Consider the following 12,115-nt stretch of genomic DNA (forward strand, 5'->3'; position numbering starts at 1 on the left):
ACGTATCTGATGGTGCTCTTCAGGTTAAGAGGAATATATTTAATCTTCTAGTATTTTGCTTTCTACCACGTTCCCACCCGAGTCTTGGTTTGCTGTAACCATCCAGTAAAACTACAAAGGAAGAACTCGCATCCTCATCTTTCGTCACGCGTGTGGTGCCGCACCAAGCAGGCGCCTACGTGAAGATGTCTTATGGTCATAGACTTCAGGTCTACAAGTCAGGGATAAAAAAAAAAGCCCTTGTGCTTCAAGAGTTAATCTGCAAAGCCTTTGCCACGCGTTTAAATGGCTGTTAGGTAAATAGCTAAGGGGTTAATTAGGTTTGGTTAACAAAGATAAACGACTTAAAAATGTGGAAAACCTTTTTTGCCCTTAGAGTTCAAAGAGAAATCTGTGTTTATGATGAATGAGACTGCTCTGCCCGAGGGGATAAAGCACAATGGGGTTTGGAATCAAGTGTGAGGCCCATAGTGTATCAGGAGAAATGATGTTAGATAAAGTTCAGAAGCCTCTTCGGTGCAGACTTGTCTTCCAGTAGCTTAACTGGAGGCTGATGAGGACCAATACCTCTAACTGGCTCTCATCATAAAAGGAGGTGGGAAAACTGACAACCAGGAAAATACGTGTGTGTGTGTAAGTGTTCTGTGCTGGTTGCCCTCTCATCTTCATGTTATACTAAGCTGCCTCTGACCTCTCTTTTACACTACAGTTTTTCAACCCAGCTCCCTAATTTGTGGTCTTAAGCATTAGAATTTTATTTAAAGCTTTAGTCCAGTTACTGTTCTTGCCTAATTGGGGTTTGAGGTGCGAGAGGCGTTTGAGAAATGGTCACAAATAATGTAAAAGGAGGAGCTCAATTTCAAGGCAATCGGATTAATGGAAATCAGAATATAGGTAAGCCAAAAAGCTCTGATTGCAGAGCTGCAATGCCTGAAGCTTTTCAGTTTTCACATCAAGATCAGCACCATTCCTAAGCGGCTTGGTAATCACTGGCTCTCCAAGGTATCCTAGAAACGTCATGCTGTAGGGATGTCTTGCTGGGAGAGAGAACCCCTGGCCATGTACTTCTGACTTTCTTATTTTATCTTCTTGCTCCAAAAGCCATTTGTAACTTTACTTCCACTGATGGGTATCGCTGCAGGCTAGGAATACAGGTAACTAGAAACTGCCGTGTTGACACATTGAAAAATCTTGCTGTTATTGTTCTTTATATCTTGGGTATTTTGTTTTTAAAATATGCCTTAGAGAGATTAACTTTATTCACTAGAAATAATATACAGCAAAAAAACCCTAAACCACTTTGCATTGTTACTACAGATTTTAGTAGAGAGAAGTCAGACCTCTTACTGACAAATCTTCAAGAAGGAAGAAATTATGGGCAGTGGAGGTTGCCAATAATCAAGATTACAATAAATCATTTACAATAAACTCTTCCTGGGAGACAGAAACTTTAAGGAAATTGTGGGTTGCCTGGATGTAGGGCTTGTTAAAGAAAACAATGATGCTTTGATTTGGAAGAAGGTATCTGATTATCCCAGCTGTAGCTGGAACCGTTCCTCCCCAGCCCATGTCATTTTGACTACTGTAAATGTTGCGTGACAATCTGAGGCTCCTGTGATAAGATAACTATCTTTGAAAAAAAGAAAATAGTGAGAAACTGTAACCTCAGCTGAGCGTTCGGATAAGCAAGGTAGCAGCAGCTGATCTATTAGCTCTGCATGACTGGAGTCCCATGGCAGCAATCCATGGCTTAAACAATTCTTGGGTTTGTGTCCTTTCTGGATACCGGAGGGCGTTTTGCCGGTGATACACTTCACCAGAGTTCGGCACTGGGCCGTCTCGGCAACCTGAACTGCTCTCAACGCTGTGCGTTACTGTAAATGTCCTCTCCATCCCTTGGAGCTGAGATCAGTTTTCAGGAGAGGAAGGTGTATTTCGAAGCTCCCCCGTTGGGAACTCATTCCGCAAGCACGCCGTAAGCTGAGCATTACCTGACACTGCTTTGATCTGCTCTCTCCAAAGCACTAAATCACCTTTTTCCTTTCCAAATCATGGAATGGTATGGGTTGGAAGGGACCTTGAAGATCATCCAGTTCCATCCCTTCTACTACAGGCAGAGAATCGCACTGATGTTGCGCAAGATTTTCCTCCTGAGGCTCTACGAGAAAGGTTTTAGATCTCCATTTTTCAGTTGATAATTAAAAAGTCTGCCCCCCAAAAATGTCAAGTTCCAAATACTGTAGAACCGAACAAAACTTGTCACATATACAAGAATAATTCTATATCTAATTATTTACGTTTGGATTGGATATTAGGAAAAATTTCCACTGGATCAGGTTGCTCAGAGCCTCATCCAACCTGGCCTGGAAATGGAGATGAACTCCGTTTGGTAAATCTAAACAGAGCAAGTTGTCCAGCGGGGTGCTGTAGGGTTTAGGATTATCTCTAATGTCATTTAGTATTTATTAATGTCGTGATAGAGGGGAAAAAAAACCCTACAGGTGTTGAACCAGTATAATTTGCTCAGCAGAAAGGGAACTTGGAACTGAACCAAGCAACCAATCATAGGGGAAGTTAGCAAAGAAGGCAAATGAGCTTGTCACTTGGACTTGTTTTTCCCTACACCTTTTCCCCTCATCACACTAAACATTAATATCTTTCCAACTACACCAGTTAACTTGATTAAAAATAAAAAAGGCATTAGCTCTCCCTATCAGCTTTGCAACTCAGATGGAGTTGTCAAACCTTTGTGTGCCTTCCTGTGTACTGGGTGAATGACTGTGCCGTTCCTTGAATGAGGAGGATGGAATTTCATTGCTTTATAGCAGACATGTAAGCATGAAGTCAGACGCGGTTCCAAGAGTTGAAGTAGTTAATACGATACAGAAACAGTGTGATTCTTTCATGAATAACCAACTTGGTTGGCAGGTCAAACCAGCACAGGAGATAACGGCGTAGCGTGTTTGCGGGCTGATCATAGCAAGTAACTGAATTCTTTGTGCTGAACGCAGAGCAAATCTGTGGTGGATCCAGGCAGTGGCAAGGCATAGATGCAACAAGTACAGCAGAGCTGTCACTGCAACCTTATCACTTATAAATAAATCATAGGATGAAGGGAAGATAAAGCAACTCCAGCCATAACATTGAATAGTAGATAGAAATCCCTTCTCTGGCTCAAATTCTTGACCTGCAGGGTGCTAAGAGCTAGGAGAAATACTAGGGAATCATCACTTTGCTCTTCTCCAGATGTTCCTCACAGTCCCTGCATCTGCGCTTCACCTTTTCACAGCCCTGTTTCACATAACCTTGTGTTCCTTTTGTGTCCCTTTCTCCTATCGTTATGTAGGTTGTCTCCTCCTCTTTCCTTTCCTCTCCTGCAATGAGAGTCTGTGTCACTTTACTTTTTTCTCTAGCTTTGTTCCTCACTGTGAGGGTGGTGAGCCACGAGAACAGGTTGCCCAGGGAAATTGTGGCTGCCCCATCCCTGGAGATGTTCAAGGCCAGTTTTAATGGGGCCTTGGGTGGCCTGATCCAGTGGGAGGTGTCCCTGCCCATCTCAGGGGGTTGGAACTGGATAATCTTTAAGGTCCCTTCCAACTCAAACTATTCCACGATTATTAATTCTTTTGCTATTCCTCTGCCTCTCTTTCCCTTCTGCTATGGCTGTTCCACTGCTTGGGTTCCAAAGTGGCCTATGGGCCATCCACAATATTTCCTGTAAGATCTTTTTTTTCTTTTAAGAGTTCACCATTAAATTTTAATTGAAAGGTAAATGTCAGTTGGCTTTGAAGACAAGTGCTAAGAGATGGGATTGATTACTGTCTCAAAAAACCTGAGAGCCACAGCATGATGTAATAGGTAACGTGGGTCAGGAGTTGTCGGTTGGTCTGTACACAACTTGTTGTGGCCCTGCTCCTTACTTCCTATGTGCTGGTGTAATAAAGGTGATTAATAGTAAGCTCTTCCCATGAATTACCTATTGATAGCTTGAGGGCTGCGTGCGATACGGTGTGTCCTGTTAATGCCTCTTGGGGACAACCGGGCAGGGGAAACGTGGGGGGCACATGGCATAGATCCTTTAGTTGCCTCCTAATTTGTTCTACGTTCCTTTTCTCTCTCGGTGAGTCACACTCATCTCCCTGTGACTTGAGAGTTCATCCTGGGATCTCATGCCATCTTTCTGTCTTTATGAGAAGGTGTGTATGATGATCCACCCTAATGGTTTCTGTTGCTGGCTGTGGCAGCATGTTTTATGATGGGTGTGGTACATTCCCATTTTCTCTGTTGTGCATGTACAGGATTCACCTTGCAGCCCCACCCGTGGCCACTCCCACCCTCCCACTGGGAATCGCCCACAATAAGCTCTGTAATTACCTTTATTTGATCTGAGGAATGGATTTGGGAATCTTATTTGCACAGTCGTAAGCTGGGTATGTTAAAAGACTTTTGAATGACTGATTCACCGAGCAATGGTGTTGACCGGAGAAGCAGCAGAGACATGGAGAACTGAGTTCAGGAGCTACTGAACTGAGGTGGGATTGGAGTTTTTGCTTTGGAAGTGTCTGACTACGCTACACATAGAATCATTGAGGTTGGGGAAGACCTCTAAGCTCATCCAGTCCAACCGTGAGCCTAAACCTACCATGCCTACTAGACCAAAACGCCATGGCCACATGGTTTTTGAATGCCTCCAGGGATGGAGACTCCAAAACTGTACAAAGAGGAATTTCAGCTGTTATCACCTGTTTTGAGTTTTTAATGTTAGCAGACGAAGCTGCTGCAAGTTACAGTTTTCATTGGAACAGTTGATGGTAGTTTTACATTGGATAAAAATGAACAACAGAGCAGTGGTGGCTGTCTCATCCCTGGAGGTGTTAAAGGCCAGGTGAGATGAGGTTCTGAACAACCTGATCCAGTGGGAGGTGTCCCTGCCCATGGCAAGACGTTGGAACTGGATGGGCTTTAAGGTCTCTTCCAACCCAAATTGTTCTGTGATCCTATGAATCAGTGCAAGCTGCGGTTTGTACTTGTTTCATATGTTCAGTCTGGGCTATGCAGTCTGGTTTACACTGGCCTTTAGGACTTTCAGGAGAAAAAAAGAACCTGTATGCAGTCAGAAGTATTGCAGCACTAGTTCAAGCATTTGGTTTCTGGGGAAACCTTTGAAAAGAAAAAACAAAAAAACCCCAAGACTCGAGCTCCTACTTTGGCCTCTGAAGATCAAAGACCTTTCAGCATCCACCTAGCAACTAGTAACTCATGCAGGTAGCTCGCAGAAGCCCAGCTGATCTGGGGTGATGTATTCTGCTGACACCTATTCCTAGGCATGCATGAAAAATGTTGCATGTAAAGTAGGAAAGATGGAAGGACAGGTAATGGAGAATGGCTTATATTTCTCAGAAGGTAACCTACCTTCCTGTTCTAGCGTTGGCCTTTCTGTCCACAGAGCCTGAGTTTTGGTTTTGTACATGCACTTGTCAATACTATTTCGCGTGTTAAAGCGTTTCAAACCGGTAACTAGAGAAGCTGGGATGATAATTTGTTTGAGTTACCTGAAAGAGCTTTTGACGAGACGCCTTATCAAAAGATTTTAAAGGAACTAAACAAAATCATATCATAGAATGGTTTGGGTTGGAAAGGACCTTAAAGCCCATCCAGTTCCAATCCCACTGCCATAGGCAGGGACACCTCCCGCTGGATCTGGTTGCTCTAAGCCCCATCCAACCTGGGCTACTGAATATTTACTGAAATCCTTACTCTCCAAAGAAAAGGTCTTTGGGTGGATAAATATTTGGTTAAAAGATAGAAAACGAAACATAAAGGTGAATGATGGATTTTTTTGCAAGGAAGGAGGTCACTGGTGCCGGGGGTGATCTGTCGGGAGTCTGCTGAGTGTTTGTGTTGCTTAATTGACCTGGAAAAAGGGATGAAAACACCATGGCAAAATTTGCATATGATACTGTTAGTCTGAATAGTTGTGATGAAGCTCAGGTGGGAAGAACAGCAAAAGGGTCTTGTGAGGTTCAGGGATGGGGCTTTCAACCTTATAGGTAACCCTAAAGAGAAGCACAAAAACGTTGCACGCTAAAAAGCAATTCTGACTGCCTTTTAGCTGGCCAATAAAACTCAGGAAAGATGAATTGTTCTATGAATACATCAGCTCAGTGATAATAGCAACCACAAAAGTCAAGTCAAAGGTAAAGAATTGTGAGGAAAAAACAGAACAAACAGTTTTTCCGTGGTGAAAAACCATGATGCGTTTCTATCTTGAACAGTGTGCAGTTCTGGTTCTTCCTAACTCAAAGTTAAGTTTGTGCGGGAAAGGATGAGGAAAGCGCTGCAAGTCTGACCAAAAGTATGGACCAGCTTCCATAGGAGGAAGGAGTAAGTGGGTTTTGGCCTGGAAAGCCATGATTGGTGATGGTGAAAGAATGGAAGAGGTCTAAGGGGCATGGAGAGGGCGAGCAGGCATTGAAGGGCGCCTTCTAATTCAGCAGCTGTGGACCACCAGATGAGCCTAGCAGGAAGGAGGTTGCAAACTATCAGCTTAGCTGAGGTGATTCCTCAAGCAGAGCGTGGTAGAGCTGTGCAAGCCCTTACTGCAGCACGCTGGAGGCATCAAAACTTGTATGAATTCAAGGGATGGTTGGGCAGCTTGTGGAAAGGAAAACCCATTGTGGCTTATTAGACAGACACCAGTGCTAACTTAAGAAGTCTGTAACTTGTAAAGTCTTTGCTGTTTCTATGATTTTCACCAGGCATTTAGTCTTGTTCATAGCTGGAATATGATCCTAGCATAGGTGGGCCTGCGGTTTCACCCAGGATGGGTGTTTTCCAGTATTGTGTGCGTTGCATTGCACTCCATTTTATACAAAATCAGGGCGTTTTGGTTTTGATGCCATGAATTCTCTGCAGTGTAGAATCACAAAATCATTAAGATTGGAAAAGATCTCTCGGATCATCCAGCCCAACCGTCAGCTCAACCCCAGTCTGCCCAACAAACCATGTCCTGAAGTGCCTCCTCTGCACGTTTTTTGAACCCCTCCAGGGATGGGGACTCCCCCACTGCCCTGGGCAGCCTCTGCCAGGGATTCACCACTCTGTCAGTAAGGATATTTTTCCTAATATCCAATCTAAATCTCCCCTGGCACAACTTGAGGCCATTTCCTCTCATCCTATCCCTTGTTCCTTGGGACATAGTGGCTAATGTATCTCCAGAGGGATCCAGCTCCCTGCCTACAGGAGCAAGCACTCTAGTTACGGAAAAGGGGAGAGAAAAAACTCAAGGGCAATGAAATAGAAAGGTAAATGCCTGATTATCCCCACGCTCTTCCCTCCCTGCCCCCGAAATTAAAGTCGTTCATACCCCAGCATCAAGCTGGGAATTAAGTTTTGTAATTTAAAGCAGGAGGAATTGGAATATTCTTTGGAATAGCAGGAGGAGCAAGAGGCAGACAGGCTGAAGAATAAATGAGGGCCAGTTTGGAGATTAAAGAACCTTCTGAGACAATCTGGCCTGACATTATTGTGCAAAAATGAGTGCCATACAAATATTTTAATCCTTCAGGAAGGAATAACTGCTGAGAACAAGATGGGATACAAGGACTTGGAATTAGGGAGACTAAAAGGGCTTTGGGGGAGGGTGAAGGAAAAATGAGTCTAATACAGTGAACAGAACAAGAAGTAGTGCATGAAAGGCACTAAACTTCCCAGGAAGGAGCATGTTTATTCTTTGTAATCCTCGGAAAACCCAATGTCTGCTGTTAATGTAAATACAAAGGAAATTCCTTGGGGGGAAAAAAAGATCTGAGAATGAGGGAAACTATGAGAGAATAGGCACAGCCAACCCCATCCCTATTTACAGCTATGAGATATAAGACCAGCACAGGAGTCTCTAAATAGGGCCATAGCGGACAGACAAAGCTGCACCAACGCCCGTTCACTCCTCAACCTTCTCTCTGCTCACTGCAAAGTGCCCTGTGATTGCTCTTCCCTTTCACCCCCTCGCTCTTCCCAAGCCCTCCCTCCTCTCTTACGCCCACCTCTTCCCTAATTTATTCCTGGAGTCTGGTTCAGTTTTGTAAACACTGCTTCCTTACTGCTAAAAGCAAAAGTCTCAGGAACAGCTATTTGATTTTTAAGCTGATTTTATTGAATTCTTCATCTTACAGTATTTTAACTCTTTTGGGAAAATTCTTCAAGCTTTGGGAAAACCATTTCTCCTAAAAGAAGAGCAAAACTGTTTCTTTCCCCGGTTCTCTTCATTGGTTGTTTAAAAGCACATTGTTCAAGGCAGCGTGGCTTAAATGCTTGACAGAAAATTTAGGCAAAATAATGGGATTTATTCATCTAGGATGAACTCTTCTGCCTGGTGAACCAGGAGGTGGCAAGAGCCAATTTTTTTTTAGCCATTACCTGACTGAGCAGGAGAGAATGATCCCTGTGCTCAGCAAAACCACTGAAAAGGAAATGCACAACTATGTGTCCTCTTTGGGGGATGAAGTGCTGCTCTGGAGGGCTTACCTCTCAAAAGCATTCTATTAAACCATTAGAATCATGGAATCACTAAGGTTGGAAAAGCCCTCTCTGTTCATCCAGTCCAACTGCCAGCCCAACCCCACCGTGCCGACTAAACCATGTCCCCAAATGCCATATCTATATGCTTTTTGAAACCCATCGAGGGATGGGGACTCCAACACCGCCCTGGGCAGCCTCTGCCAGGGCTTCACCACTCTTCCAGTAAAGAAATTTTTCCCAATATCCAATCTAAACCTCCCCTGGCACAACTTGAGGCCATTTCCTCTGGTCCTATTTCTTCTTACTTGGCAGAAGAGACCAACACCCGCCTTGCATCAATCTCCTTTCAGGAAGTTGCAGAGCTGCATGAGAGTGGTTTTTTTCCACGTTTCCACTTTTTTAATGAACGTTGCAATAGAGAATCTCTTTCAAGAACTATCTATGTATTCAAAATAACACAATCTGGAGAAGAGAAGGCTCTGAGGAGACCTTATAGAGACCTCCAGTACCTGAAAGGGCTACAAGAAAGCTGGAGAGGGACTGTTTACAAAGGCTGGTGGTGATAGGACGAGGGGGAATGGGTATAAACTGGAGAGGGGCAGATTTAAACTGGACATAAGGAGGATTTCCTCACTATGAGAGTGGGGAGGCCCTGGCCCAGGTTGCCCAGAGCAGTGGTGGCTGCCCCATCCCTGGAGGTGTTCAAGACCAGGTTGGACGGGGCTTGGAGCCCCTGATCCAGTGGGAGGTGTCCCTGCCCATGGCAGGGGTTGGAACTGGATGGGCTTTAATGTCCCTTCATACTCAAAAGATTCTATGATCTACTTTCTGCTGTTTCTTAACCAATTCTGAATTCCATCTGTTTGTGTTTCTGTCCATCTGCTGAGTTCATCCTTTCAGGGCAAGTGTCTGCTCTGTTGATAACTGAGACAAATCATGTACCTCTCATTCTTTCTGTCCCAAATTATGGTTAATGAAAATATCTAACCCCGAGTGTTTAAAAAAAAAATACTTAAAACTCGATTAAATAAACCACAAAAATTAGAAAATGTGAAGTTTATGGCTTTTTAAGGAAAAATTGCATTCTATTACCAAGCGAGTGGTGTTCCTCACCTCTCACTTATAAGAAAGCCCCAATGACTTTAGAAAATAGACATTCTCTTCACCACAAAACATGAGGTAATAGTACCTTTTGAAGTAAAGGAAAGGCATTTCACAGAAACAGCAAACATCCCAAAACTGGGTGTGCAGAAACAGTTTTGCAATCAACAGCCTGAATAAACAGTCTCTGTTTTCACTGAGGAAGCATCACTCCAGCAGTGGATTGAATTAAACCCACATACACAACGCTGTTGACGGATTCTTAAGAGAGAGGGAAATCACAAGCAAGGAAAAGGTGGAATTTTTCTTTAGAGTCCTGCATTTTTCCCCTGTTGTGTTGCATTTGATGCGCACACACCATCTTGCAGCTCATGAAGCTCTAGAGATGCTTCCCGGGAGGCTCACGCCCTCTCTAACATGGATTTTATCCATTCATTTCTTAGCGTGAAAAATTAACTCCTTAATAAATATGGAACCTTACATTTTTGGGAGCAGACAGATGTAAAAAGGCTGGAAGTATGCTCGGTTCTTCTCTTAAAATATTAAATTTCAGTGATCCATAAAACATAATTAACCACTCTAAGGGGATTACCACATTAAAGAGAGAGATGTAAAACTAAACAGATTACAAAACCCATTCTGTTTTCTTATACATAAGAAATAATGCAAATTAAACTTTTTATAGGTGTTTGTTTCCAAAGCTTAAAGCCCAGCTGATAACGAATATTCATTAAGGGACGAGAAATACAGTTTTGCATTATTAACTCTGCCCTCAGAATAGTGATTTCGGGAGCAAAAGGAGGATTAGTATATTAAAATGTCTTTGTATATTATAGAAACCCCACAGATCTTTATCGACATCGATAACAGCAACAGCTCAATGTCTTCCTTCGTCTTGAAGTCCTCTATGATTAATAATTTTTCAGTCATTTCAGTGTTGGGTTTTTTTCAGAGTGGCTAACTAAGTATAGGACTAAACTTGTGTTATTATGGTATGTTGGGAGCCTATAGACTGCGATACGAGAACAGAACATGGTGTTACAGACTTCAGCAGAATGCAAAAACATCAGCAAGGGAAAAAAGCTTGTGAATAAAGACCATCCTGCTTGGAGACCCTAGATATTTATTCATAAAAGAATGTCTTGAAATTAATTAACCTGTTGTATTTTAGTCTTTTTTTTTGTTTGCAGTCACATATTTCTGCCCTCAGTTGTTTTTTTTTTCCAGCGGAATCCAGGATTTTATATTATGGTAGCAATCGGTTATGAATGGTGTTTTATGGTCAAGGAGATTTGTGTTTGGGAGTAGTTTTATCGGAGGCTGCGTGGGACGGATTTCTCTATAGGAAGCTTTTGTCAGCTTCAGTTATTCTTTCTGCTGAAGTGGCCAGTTAGCTGCTGGAAGCAACCTCATCCTTTCATTTCTTTGGCAGCTTGTTTAGTGGTGGTGGTGGTGGCTTCTTGTGGCAGACCCCATGCTATGACCGAAGACCCCTCTTCCCTGTGCTTGGGGGGTCTGTAGAGCAGAGCTATAAAGCGCCTGGGTTTCATATCAAGGTCTTTTCAGCAAAAATGGGTTCAAAGTCACAGGAAAGCTGAGGCTGGGAGGCACCTCAGGACCATCTGCTCCAGCTTCCCTTGCTCGATGCTAGGGCTCCTCTATTAAAGCAGGGAGAGGGATATCAGCAGGACCTTCCAGTAGCTGAAAAGGCTACAAGAAAGCTGAGGAGGGACTATTTACGAAGGCTTGTAGCGATAGGAGGAGGGGCAATGGGTATAAACTGGAGGGGGCAGATTTAGACTGGACATAAGGAGGAATTTCTTCACCATGAGGGTGGGGAGGCCCTGGCCCAGGTTGCCCAGAGCAGTGGTGGCTGTTCCATCCCTGGAGGTGTTCAAGGCCGGGTTGGATGGGCCTTGAAGCAACCAGATCCAGTGGGAGGTGTCCCTGCCCATGGCAGAGGGGTTGGAACTGGATGGGCTTTAAGGTCTCTTCCAACCCCCAAACCATTCTATGATTCTAAAATAGCAAAGAAGAAAAAAGCACGTGCGTAGTTTCTTCTGTCAGGGAAATAGAAAGCCTCTAGGGCAAAGGAATTCTTCATCTGAGTTCTCTTTATTTGGTTTTCTATAAAGTATTCCTTTCCTTCTCACTTTCTGAGTTAATTATTGCCAATTACCACTGCTGCTATTGTGATCCTGGGTGTATCTTAAGGTTTTTTTGAGGTGCTCTGTGCTGCTGGAATACTGAATACACAAGAATCACAATTTTTATTTTGGCAAGAACGCATATTTGTGCACTGGTAGTTCTGAAATGAAGGTGGAAACCTCATTCTTAGAGTGTCTAAAGACAGAAGCAAGTATCCTAGATCCATCATACGCTTATTTTTCAGAATTCCACGATGATAAGATTTGATTATCCAAATAGTTAAATTCAGTTTAACTGGTACAAAATTCCTTCTGTTTCATTATATGTGTATTTCTAGTTTCCACATTTT

At 43.3% G+C, this 12,115-nt stretch overlaps 1 protein-coding gene across 4 annotated transcripts in view; it reads right to left on the reverse strand.

Annotated features, from left to right (window-relative positions):
* Window positions 1-12,115, reverse strand: part of FOXN1 (forkhead box N1) — a 40,959-nt gene that overhangs the window by 22,191 nt on the left and 6,653 nt on the right. The window lies entirely within an intron of this gene.

The sequence above is a fragment of the Cuculus canorus genome, chromosome 20, assembly GCF_017976375.1.
Source record: "Cuculus canorus isolate bCucCan1 chromosome 20, bCucCan1.pri, whole genome shotgun sequence".
NCBI lineage: Eukaryota > Metazoa > Chordata > Aves > Cuculiformes > Cuculidae > Cuculus > Cuculus canorus.